This window comes from Arvicanthis niloticus, chromosome 9 (genome assembly GCF_011762505.2).
Source record: "Arvicanthis niloticus isolate mArvNil1 chromosome 9, mArvNil1.pat.X, whole genome shotgun sequence".
NCBI lineage: Eukaryota > Metazoa > Chordata > Mammalia > Rodentia > Muridae > Arvicanthis > Arvicanthis niloticus.
Window position 1 is genome coordinate 39,623,478 of NC_047666.1, and position 9,575 is coordinate 39,633,052.

Sequence of the window (9,575 nt, forward strand, 5' to 3'; positions counted from 1 at the left end):
AAAGGCACAGGCTCACCGGAGGCTTTTGTAAGGACACTAATCCAAGACTCGAGGAAAGAGCCCTCAGAACCATCAGTTCCCGAAGCACCCACTTCTTAGGGGACACCAGCACCAGATCACAGCAACCTCAGGGTGACATGATGATAAAGTTTGAGACTCTTCTTTGCCCCCAACATCTCTCAACCCTGCTGGACTCAACTTCTCAACCCCTTTTGTATTCATCCTGTTTCCTGGCTCCTGCTACCACTTTAGAGTAAGCCACTACTCTCTTGACTTGGTTGTAGGTCAAAATTCACCCCCAGAATGCTGAGCCCTGTTTGGATGGTTCCTACTTAGTTACTGCTCTATTACTGTAAAGAGACAGCAAGACCAAGACGATTATAAAGGAAGGCATTTAAGAGCTTGCCTACAGTCCCAGCGAGTTAGTCCATGACCATCATAGCAGGGAGTGCAGCAGAAGGCAGGGATGGTGGTACCAGAACAATAGCTGAGTGCTTACATCCCGATTCACAGGTAGAGAGGCTGGGAGAACAAGATTGAGCCTGGCATGGGTTTTTGAAACCTCAAAGCCCACCTCCGTGACACACCTCCTAATCCTCCCAGGACAGTTCCTCTAACTGAGAACCAAGCATTCAAACATAAGAGCTTACAGGAGCCGTTCTCATTCACGATTTCCAACACTGATGGGAATAACTGCTGTCCTTGTAAAGAGAGGTCACGTAGAGGGATGATGTCATGGGAGGGCGAAAGAAGACATGGGGGTGAATCAACAGAGGCCAAGGGTTGTCAAAGGTGGCTAGCAAGCCACCAGTACCCATGAGAGACACCTAGGGAATCCTCAAAGGGTTGAGTCACTCCTGACAAACCCATGATCTCAGACTTCCAACCTCCAGAACCAGAAGGTGAAGAACTTACCTTAGGAAATGTCTATGTGGCCACTCTCCAAGGCAGCCCTATTAAACCGACAGTGTTCAACACCCTTTCCCTTCACCGTCAGCACCAACCTCTACCCAGGAACCTAGTCCGCAAAGTCTGCTCCAGGCACAGGTAGGCAAACACCTAAAAGTGAAAGCAGGAGGGATAAGCATCCGAGCATCCCCCAGCACTGACCTGCTTCGCCCCCCATCCTGCCTTTCCATCACCCTGCCCTTCGTCTCCATCCAGTCCCTGGTTCACAGCATGCCAGCCTCTCCCTCTTTCACGCTCCCTTGCTCTTTGATTTGACATGCCATCCAAGTGAGGGAATTGGGAAACACACTTCTTTAACAGTGGTGCTCAGTCTTGCTCAAAGGACACACACACCATTCTGAGTAGGACCACGTCCCTGAGGTAGAGAAGGGATGTAACAGGTCCTTGCCCACAGAAAGCAGGGCTACAGAAACATCGCTACCCTATCTTAATTGGTGAGAAGCCATGTATTAACCACCTGCTCGTCCATAGAGGGTGAACTTCATGATGGTGGAAGCTGTTTACTCTGCTCCAGCCCTAGACCAAGATGGCCATTCTTGCTATACAAATGAGGAGGTGGCGGCACTCAAGACTGGGCCAAGCAGACTAGTGGATCACAGCCTGTAACACACCTCTGCAGGTGAGACAGTGCCCTTAAGGGCCCGATAGCAATGCTGCAGGGTTTCCACAGCCTGATAACTTCACTGGAAGGAATTCCTTGCATCTTAACAGGAGGCCCTATGGGACAGCTGGAGAATTCCAAAGCCATGGATAACTGTAGCTATGCAGGGTTACACTGTTTCCACAATTGTTTCTGGCAGAACTCTAGAGGAAAATGCAAACCAGATGTACAGAGAAATATTTTGTTGGTCAGAAAAGAGAGACAACAAGCGCCTCCCAGTCAACCCACTTCGTCGCGTCCCCAGGTCCCCAGCCTTTACCTGGGGCTGTGTGTGGAGGGAGAGCCTCTGCTGGGGTCGCTGCTGCCCTGTTCCCTGGGACTCTGCAAGCTAGAGAGACATATGGAAATATGCTTTAGCTCCTCCTGGGAAAGTGGGGAGCCATGGGGCTGCGTAATGAGCCCAGAGCTTAATTGAAATAAATAAGAAATCCTGTGCAAGCCATTTAGCTGGCTGCAGGGAATTAGCTCTTTTCCTTAGAGGGGCTGCCAGAGACAGCCTCCCCGCCTCTCTGCTGGGCTCTGGACAACAACTGCTGATGACCTTGACTGAGGAAAGCCAGTGTCTGCCAAGCAATCTGCCTGAAGGCCTAGGAATCCTCCCTCAAGTCCCCTCCTGCCCACCCCCCCAGCCTAATCAAAATGCAGGCCGGTCATGCCAGTTATTTGGGTAGATTGACAGCCATGGGATAGGAGGATTACAGTTTGGGGGCCTGCCCGAACAATTTAATGTCAAAATAAAAACCAGGGCTGGTGCAATGGCTCAGCAGTAAAGGCACCTGCTATCAAACCTGGCAACCCGAGTTGGATCCCCAGGTTTCACGTCATAGAAGGAGAGAATTGAGTTTCCCAAAAACTGTCCTCTTACCCCCACACGTGTGCAGTCCTGTGCACATACCCCACCCCCACAGGTGAATAAAATAAAATGGATTCAGTATAAACTCAGTGATATCAAGCTTAAGCATGCCAGGGATTCTGGAAACCTTGGAGTCAATCCTCAGTACTGAAGGGAGAAAAATAAAATACATACATGGCCATCCTTGGTCATGGAGAACCACAAGCATTTGAGGACTGTCCCTTCCAGAGTATCTCAAAGTATGGTTTTCAGACCAGCTGTAGCAGTGGCCCCTGAGAACTTGTAAGAATGACAGAGTTCCAGGTTTAACACCTCCCTTCCCCCTTCCCCCTTCCCCTCACAGACCCCAGGGTGAACCCAGCTGTTTGAAGGAGCCTGTGGCTTTCACCAGCACCCTGGTCTGAGGACCATGTGCTGCTCTCTATAGTCCCTAAGCTCCCCACCCAGTCCTCAGAGGTAGACAGGTACTCTCTGTGAGGAAGCTGAAGCACGCCTGTCTTAGCACATACTGCCAAGTTCCTACTGAGGAGAGCCAGGCAGACAGTGGGCCCAACTTTGCCAGATCCTCCCATTTGTGGAGAGTAGCTTTGGCTAATGTGCACTGTTCTAATGTGAACTCGCCCCCACTCCGAAGCACTGTCCCTGCAGGTCTGGCCACTTCTGCCAGGCACAGCCCCACCCTTTCTGCTTCTCACAGGTGCCAAAAGTTCTTAACCCTTTCTCTCCCTTCCCACATCCCAGGAGGCCATCCTGCCAGCTTGCCCTTCCAAACTCATCCAGAGAAGAATAGTTTAGTGGCAGAGATCTTGCTTAGCACACACAAGGTCCGGGGCTACTTTCCTCACTGCTATGACCAAATACCTGACAAAAGCAACTCACAGAAGGAGGGAGGGAGGAAAGAAGGAAAGGAGGGAGGAGAGGGACAAAGGGAGATGGGCAGGAGGGAGGAAAGGAGAGAGGAAGGAGGGAGGGAAGGAATAAAGGAAGTGTGTGGGTTCAACCTTTCCTCTAGCCCATCACCCAGCAGAGGTAGCAGAAGAGAAATGTTATTAGGATATAGGGAAAGTGGACCTGTTCTTCGGGGGTGAGCTCAATCTTCTTGGGCAGCAGTTCAGTCCCATAGCAAACAACTCAGCAGTTGCAGGCAGACCAGTCCTGGGCAGGCAGATACCACACACAAACTGGCAGCTACAGTCCAGTCCTCTTGGCAGACAGACACCAGGCACAAACCAGCAACTGTAGTTCAATCTCGAAGAAACCAATTTCAGCGGCAAATTGCCGCAGGAACCTAACGAGCTGTTCTTGGACGAGTTTCTCTCAACAGAGGCATTACCACAAGTTGAGCTCGACGACGCTATGTAAGGTGAACCAATGCGTGTGTGTCCTTAGTGAAGAATGGCAAGGCAGAGTAAACCAAACCAATGCTCAGTGCCGTCTCCCACTGTCTGTGAGGTCATATTTATACTCCTTCATCATGGGTCCTTTCACGTGCTTGCTATATCCAAACATCCTTTCACCTGTGTCTGCTTCAGGAAAACAGTCTTTCACGTGTTTGCTTCAGCAAGACATCCTTTCACCTGTGTGCCCCAGCAGAGCACCATTTGACATAACTTTCCAAAGAAACTAGAAGTTTCCACTTCAGAAGGGAGGTTATGGTTTGATGGTACAGTCCACCATGGTGAAGTGTGACGGCAGGCGCTTGAGGCAGCTGGTCACATTGCATCCGTAGTCAGGAGGCAGAGAGAAACTGAGAAATGCTTCCCCTAAGTCCACCCTCTCCATTTCTCTCTGTCTGGACACCACCCCCACCCCCCACCCCCCCCCAGCCCATAGGATGATAGAGCCTGAAGCTAGTAGTTAAGTTTTCCTACCTCAACTCGATATTGCAAGTCTCTGGGAGAGTTGTCCAGAGGTTTGTGTCCTAGGCAAGACTAGCTCCAAGCAGATACTCAGGGGTAACCACCACACCTGGTTCTGTCCTCGGCACTGAAATGAAAATACCGCCTCCCCCTTCCCTAGACGACAGGCCCTGCCACAGTCATCTCGGCCTCACACAGTGTTTGCCATTAGCTTCCTGGCTTCTGTTCTCACCCTGGCTTCTGCGTCTGAGTCTCAATGAAACACACAGAGCTGTGGTTTAAAGTAGGGGGAAAATATTATAGAATTTAAAATGCAAAGGAAATTGGATCCTGCGTTTCCTCAGACAGCCAGGGCACAGTCTACAGTCTGACAACCCTCCATGTCTTGACCCTGCGGGTCCCACTCCAAACAACTCCTTCCACTGCTGTGGGCCTTTAACCCTCTGACTTATGTCCCTTGGTCCAGAGGTTTCTCTGCCTAGAACATTCTCCTCCCATTACCTGCCAGTTCAATTTGCTCTCTTTCCACAGAGATCTCTGTCTCTCTGTGTGTCTCTCTGTGTCTCTCTGTTTTTCTCTCTCCCTCTCTCTCTAAAGCCTACCTTGGAAGCCCTAATAACATCCTATGCCTAATCTCTCCATCTCTTTGGCCAGTGGGACTCATCTTACATCCCATAATATACTATGTGCACATAAACTTTTTGGTCATTGGCCTCCAGCCCCCATCTGTCAAAATTAGAGCTCCTTGGGGACAGGAACATCTGTCTGCACCTGGTAAGAAACATCTGTCTGTACCCAGAGCAGTACCTAGTATCCTGTGTGTATTCAGTAAGTAGGTGTTACATGAGTCAAGGGGGATGGCTTGGCACTGACTCTCCTGCTAGAGGAGCCTGAAGCTGCTGGCCTGAGCCAAACTTACTTCCACTCATAAAAGGCCGAATCCAGGCTCCAGCTGGTTATGGGGACATTTAAGTATAGAAAGTCTTTCTAGCATTTTGAAGAGAAAGCCACCTACCGCCCTTTCCTGTGCTTCAGACAGGACTGCCACATGCAGGGTGACCACCTCTTGTGCCTCTGTGCCACTTGCTCATCATATCAATGGCTCCTGTACAGCTAGTTTGTAGCGACTGTCCCTGGGCCAGCCATTCCCCTAGCAGGCATTCTTTAGTCTCAAGAAGGGAAGGTTCTGGAAACAGCCTCCACTTTTCTTTGGTGCTCACTGTGTGGGTCAGCATTTTAAAGTCTTCAGGAAGTCTGGTCACAAATGAGGAATCTCTTTATCACACCCATGCTTCTCAAATCTCCTGGACCACACCAACCCTTCCCTAACCATGTGCCTACTAGAACACTAGATCACCTACACTCTTAGCTGCTTCATGGTCTTTGTCCTCCTGGAGAGAGGGAGGGCAGCTCTACGCAGTGCCCCACGTCCCCAAGCTAGATGAACACTATGGCTGTGCTGCCCTCACAACTTTCCTTGGGCCCACTCTTCTAAACTTACCAAGCTATATCTCCAGGCTGTAACCAACTACCACCGTCTCCACCTTACCAGAGGCAGGGGCCTCTCGTCATCACAGGTGACAGGAAACCTCATTCAAGCACTCAGAAGCACACCAGAGAGAGTCCAAGAGCTTTCAAGCAAAAACAGATATTGACAGCTTCAGGCACGACTGGATATGACTGCCTCATGATGACTACTACGGCTACCTCTAGTGACAGTGTGGTTACCACAGCACCATCCTTCCTCATCTCAGGGCTCAATTCCGCCAGAGACAAAACTTTTTCCTCAAGCTCCTTCAAAATGAGTTTTGCTCTAATCGGTCTGTGGCCTCACTTTGACAGAGAGATAGGACAGACTGAGAATGGCCATCTACACCACCCCCGTATCTGGGCTGAAAACACTACCAAGACAAAGAGAGGCAAATGGGCAAAACCCAGGCCCACCCAAACCACCAGGCCTTATTAATTAGAAACAGGAGGGGTAAATTTGGGGAAGACTAATTTCCAGTGAGCCCTGCCAGGCCACTCAAGACTCACTTCCTCCAGGACACAAGCTGAGAGGCACCCAGACAGAAGACAGAAAAGTAGTCATTCCTGACAGCTTTACCTACATCTGGCCCATCCTCTTCCTCTAGAGGCCACCTTGCTCAAATCAGCTCCTGATAACAGGCAGGGTTCGCTCTCTCTCTCTCTCTCTCTCTCTCTCTCTCTCTCTCTCTCTCTCTCTCTCAGATCTCCAAGGACAGTTGTTTCTAGGCAGCCCAGGGAAACCTCTCCCGTCTTGCTATTCCATCAACAGAGAAGTACTTCTGTAGTCTAGCCGGCCATCACGGTGGGTACAACACATCCACTCCTGGTCATCCCCATGCCTGCGTATCTCCCACAGAGACTGAAGACCAGAAACACTTTTTCCAGAAGCAGCCAGCACTCGATGAGCCAAATGTAAATACAGGCGATCTACTTCGTTCCTCCCTGACTGCGGTGTGAATGGGAGGAGCGCCATCCAGGCATCGCATACAACGCTGTGTCCTACTGGGCATCAATCAATCAGTGAGAAGAGAGCAGCCAGAAAACAAACATAGATATGAGCAGAGACGGGCAGGGCTGGGGAGTGGGAAGAAAAACAACCATGGCTTTGCTATTTTACCAGAGGGATTCCAGAGCCAGGTCTCAGAGACTTGATAAAATCTGAGTGGGCGTCTCAGGTCATTGAGATAAAAAGACCCATTTCAGACTTCTCTAAGGGCTTGGATATACATTTGTTATTCATTCACCCCACAACCAACAAAGCTGGATTAGGCACGTGTCTTGTTTGGTTCTGTGGAATCATGGGGAAAACTGGGAAAACAAATGCTCTCGAGATCAATCAGTTCATAGCCACAGTCTATTTAAAAATGCTAGCAGTAACCCGGAGCAGTGAGAATCAGCTACCTGGAACCCTTCCTTGCTCAGAGAAGCCAAGGGAGCCACCTTTGAGGCCTCTGTCCACACAATAAAGAATAGGCAGTCACAAAGACCTGAGGTCAAATCAGAGGGAAAGAGGGAAACCATGGGCTGGACTTTATAACAGGCCTGGTATAGGGAGGGAGGAGGGCTGGGATGTTGGGACTTTACTGACTTCAGGTTGACGTGAAAAACAAGGTCACTATTCTGGCTGGTTTTATGTGTCAACTTGACACAAGCTGGAATTATCACAGAGAAAGGAGCCTCCATTGAGAAAATGCCTCCATAAGACCCAGCTGTAAGGCATTTTTTTAAATTAGTGATTAAGTGGAAACAGCCCAGCCCGTTGTGGGTGGAGCCATCCCTGGGCTGGCAGTCTTAAGTTCTGTAAGAAAGCAAGCTGAGCAAGGCAGGGGAAGCAAGCCAGTAAGTAACATCCCTCCATGGCCTCTGCATCAGCTCCTGCTTCCTGACCTGTTTGAGTTCCAGTCCTGACTTCCTTTGGTGATGAACAGCAAAGTGAATGTGTAAGCTGAATAAACTCTTTCCTCCCCAACTTGTTTCTTGGTCATGATGTTTGTGCAGGAATAGAAACCCTGACAAAGATAGTCACCATGCCTGGCCTGAGAGATGCTGGCCTCAGCTCAGCACGTACAAGTTCTTTCTACTTAAGCTGAGTGAGAGCCCAAGGACAGATACTGAAAGGAAATGACTTCCATCAGCTGTCCTCTGACTCACTCTCTCTCTTTCTCTCTCTCTCTCTCCCCTCTCTCTCTCTTCCTCTCCTTCCCTTCTTCTCTCCCTTCCTCCCTTATACCCGCCTCCCACCAAGAATAATAATAAACTTACTTGTTTTAAGAAAACCTCAAAGCCACCACCCTCCACAAGTATCTTCTCTAAGCACCTGCCTATGTTGACTGTTGTAATATTTTGAAGTCTCACTTGTTCGGACAGCTAAAAGGGACAGAGACTCAAACGGTAATTTCCCCAGGTATCCCAGGAGCCTGTTGTCACCAACCCACACCAAATGAGCAACCTGCCTTGTGACCTGACATCAAAGTGACCTGAGACCAGCAAGGCACTTCAGGGAAGAGGGTCAGATGGTAAAAAGACAAGGTGACGGTGACAGACTAGTTTGAGCATAAGCCACCTCAGGTCTCTCTCCTCTGTCTTCACCCAGGGCAGAAGTGGCTTCACTACTGGGGACCCAGTTAGCTCTGGAACCAGCCTTGTCACCCACAAAACCGTAGCATAACTACAGTGTATGTACCTCTTATGACTTCAGAAACAAAGCCTATGGACACACAATGACACAAAGCCACAATCCCAAGTCTGTGATGTGACTTACTTGGAGGGAAGCAAGCTGGCCTCAGGGTTGCAATCCTCTTGGGAGGCTGCCAGCAAGTCATGTCTCCTCGACCTCTCACCAGCTCAAAGAGACGAGGTCACTGTCAGCTAGCCAGCCCCTCTTCCACTGCCAAAACCAGCAGGAGCCGGCAGAAGCCTCAGTTCCCTCTAATCTTTTCTTCTGCCTCCCTCTTCCACAAGTAAGGATGCTGTAACTCCACAAATCCAGAGTCCTTGTCTCATTCCAGGTAAGGCTCCTTAAGTCTGTCTACAACCTTCACTTCCCTAGCTGGCTACTTGAGCTGACAGTTCACATTTTTCCAGGGGTAAAAGGCGTGGAGTCTTTGAAGGGCTGTAGTGCGTCATGTCCTTCAACTTCACATCACTCCTTGTACTGAAACAGCTGTGGACACAGGCGTATATTCACATAGAAAAGCTGGGCAGACCTGCAGGCCACACCCCCTAGTCAGAGTCAGACAAACCCCACCCCCACTCCCCTCCCCGCACAGGCTAGCCACTCACACCAGTGGACCATGCTGCAGCCTGGTTTCTCAGCAAGCTGCAATGCAAGCCCTCACTTCACTGCAGCCTGGTTCCCTCACATAGAACGGGGCCATCCATCCAGAAAACCCAAGCTTGAAGGCAGTCTCTGATGGGCAGCTTGGAGATTCTGAAACTTCCTCCAGGGTGAGAAAATGGGTCATGCACAAGATTTGTTCCTCACCTGCTGGGGGAATGGCTGGTCCCAGAAAAGGTCAGCAAGTCTGGTGACAACTGTGATTCCCTTCAGCTAATTAGAGCCACAAGCTCCCAGAGGGAGGTAACCCTTGAGGATTTTACAGATGAGGTATCGAAACCTCAGAGGTCATGAAAGGTCACAGCAGTTAGAAGCAGAGAAGGTGGGGGTACAGAGATCCCGTGGGGGGCACATCATGGGCTATGT

The 9,575-nt window shown here is 50.0% G+C and overlaps 1 long non-coding RNA gene across 1 annotated transcript; it reads right to left on the reverse strand.

Annotated features, from left to right (window-relative positions):
- Positions 1–921: 921 nt before the first annotated feature.
- Positions 922–8,880, reverse strand: LOC143443627 (uncharacterized). Its single transcript, XR_013112762.1, has 3 exons — positions 8,634–8,880; positions 1,890–1,958; positions 922–1,059 (listed from the first exon to the last, which is right to left on the reverse strand). It is a non-coding gene; the product is annotated as an uncharacterized LOC143443627 (long non-coding RNA).
- Positions 8,881–9,575: the final 695 nt, after the last annotated feature.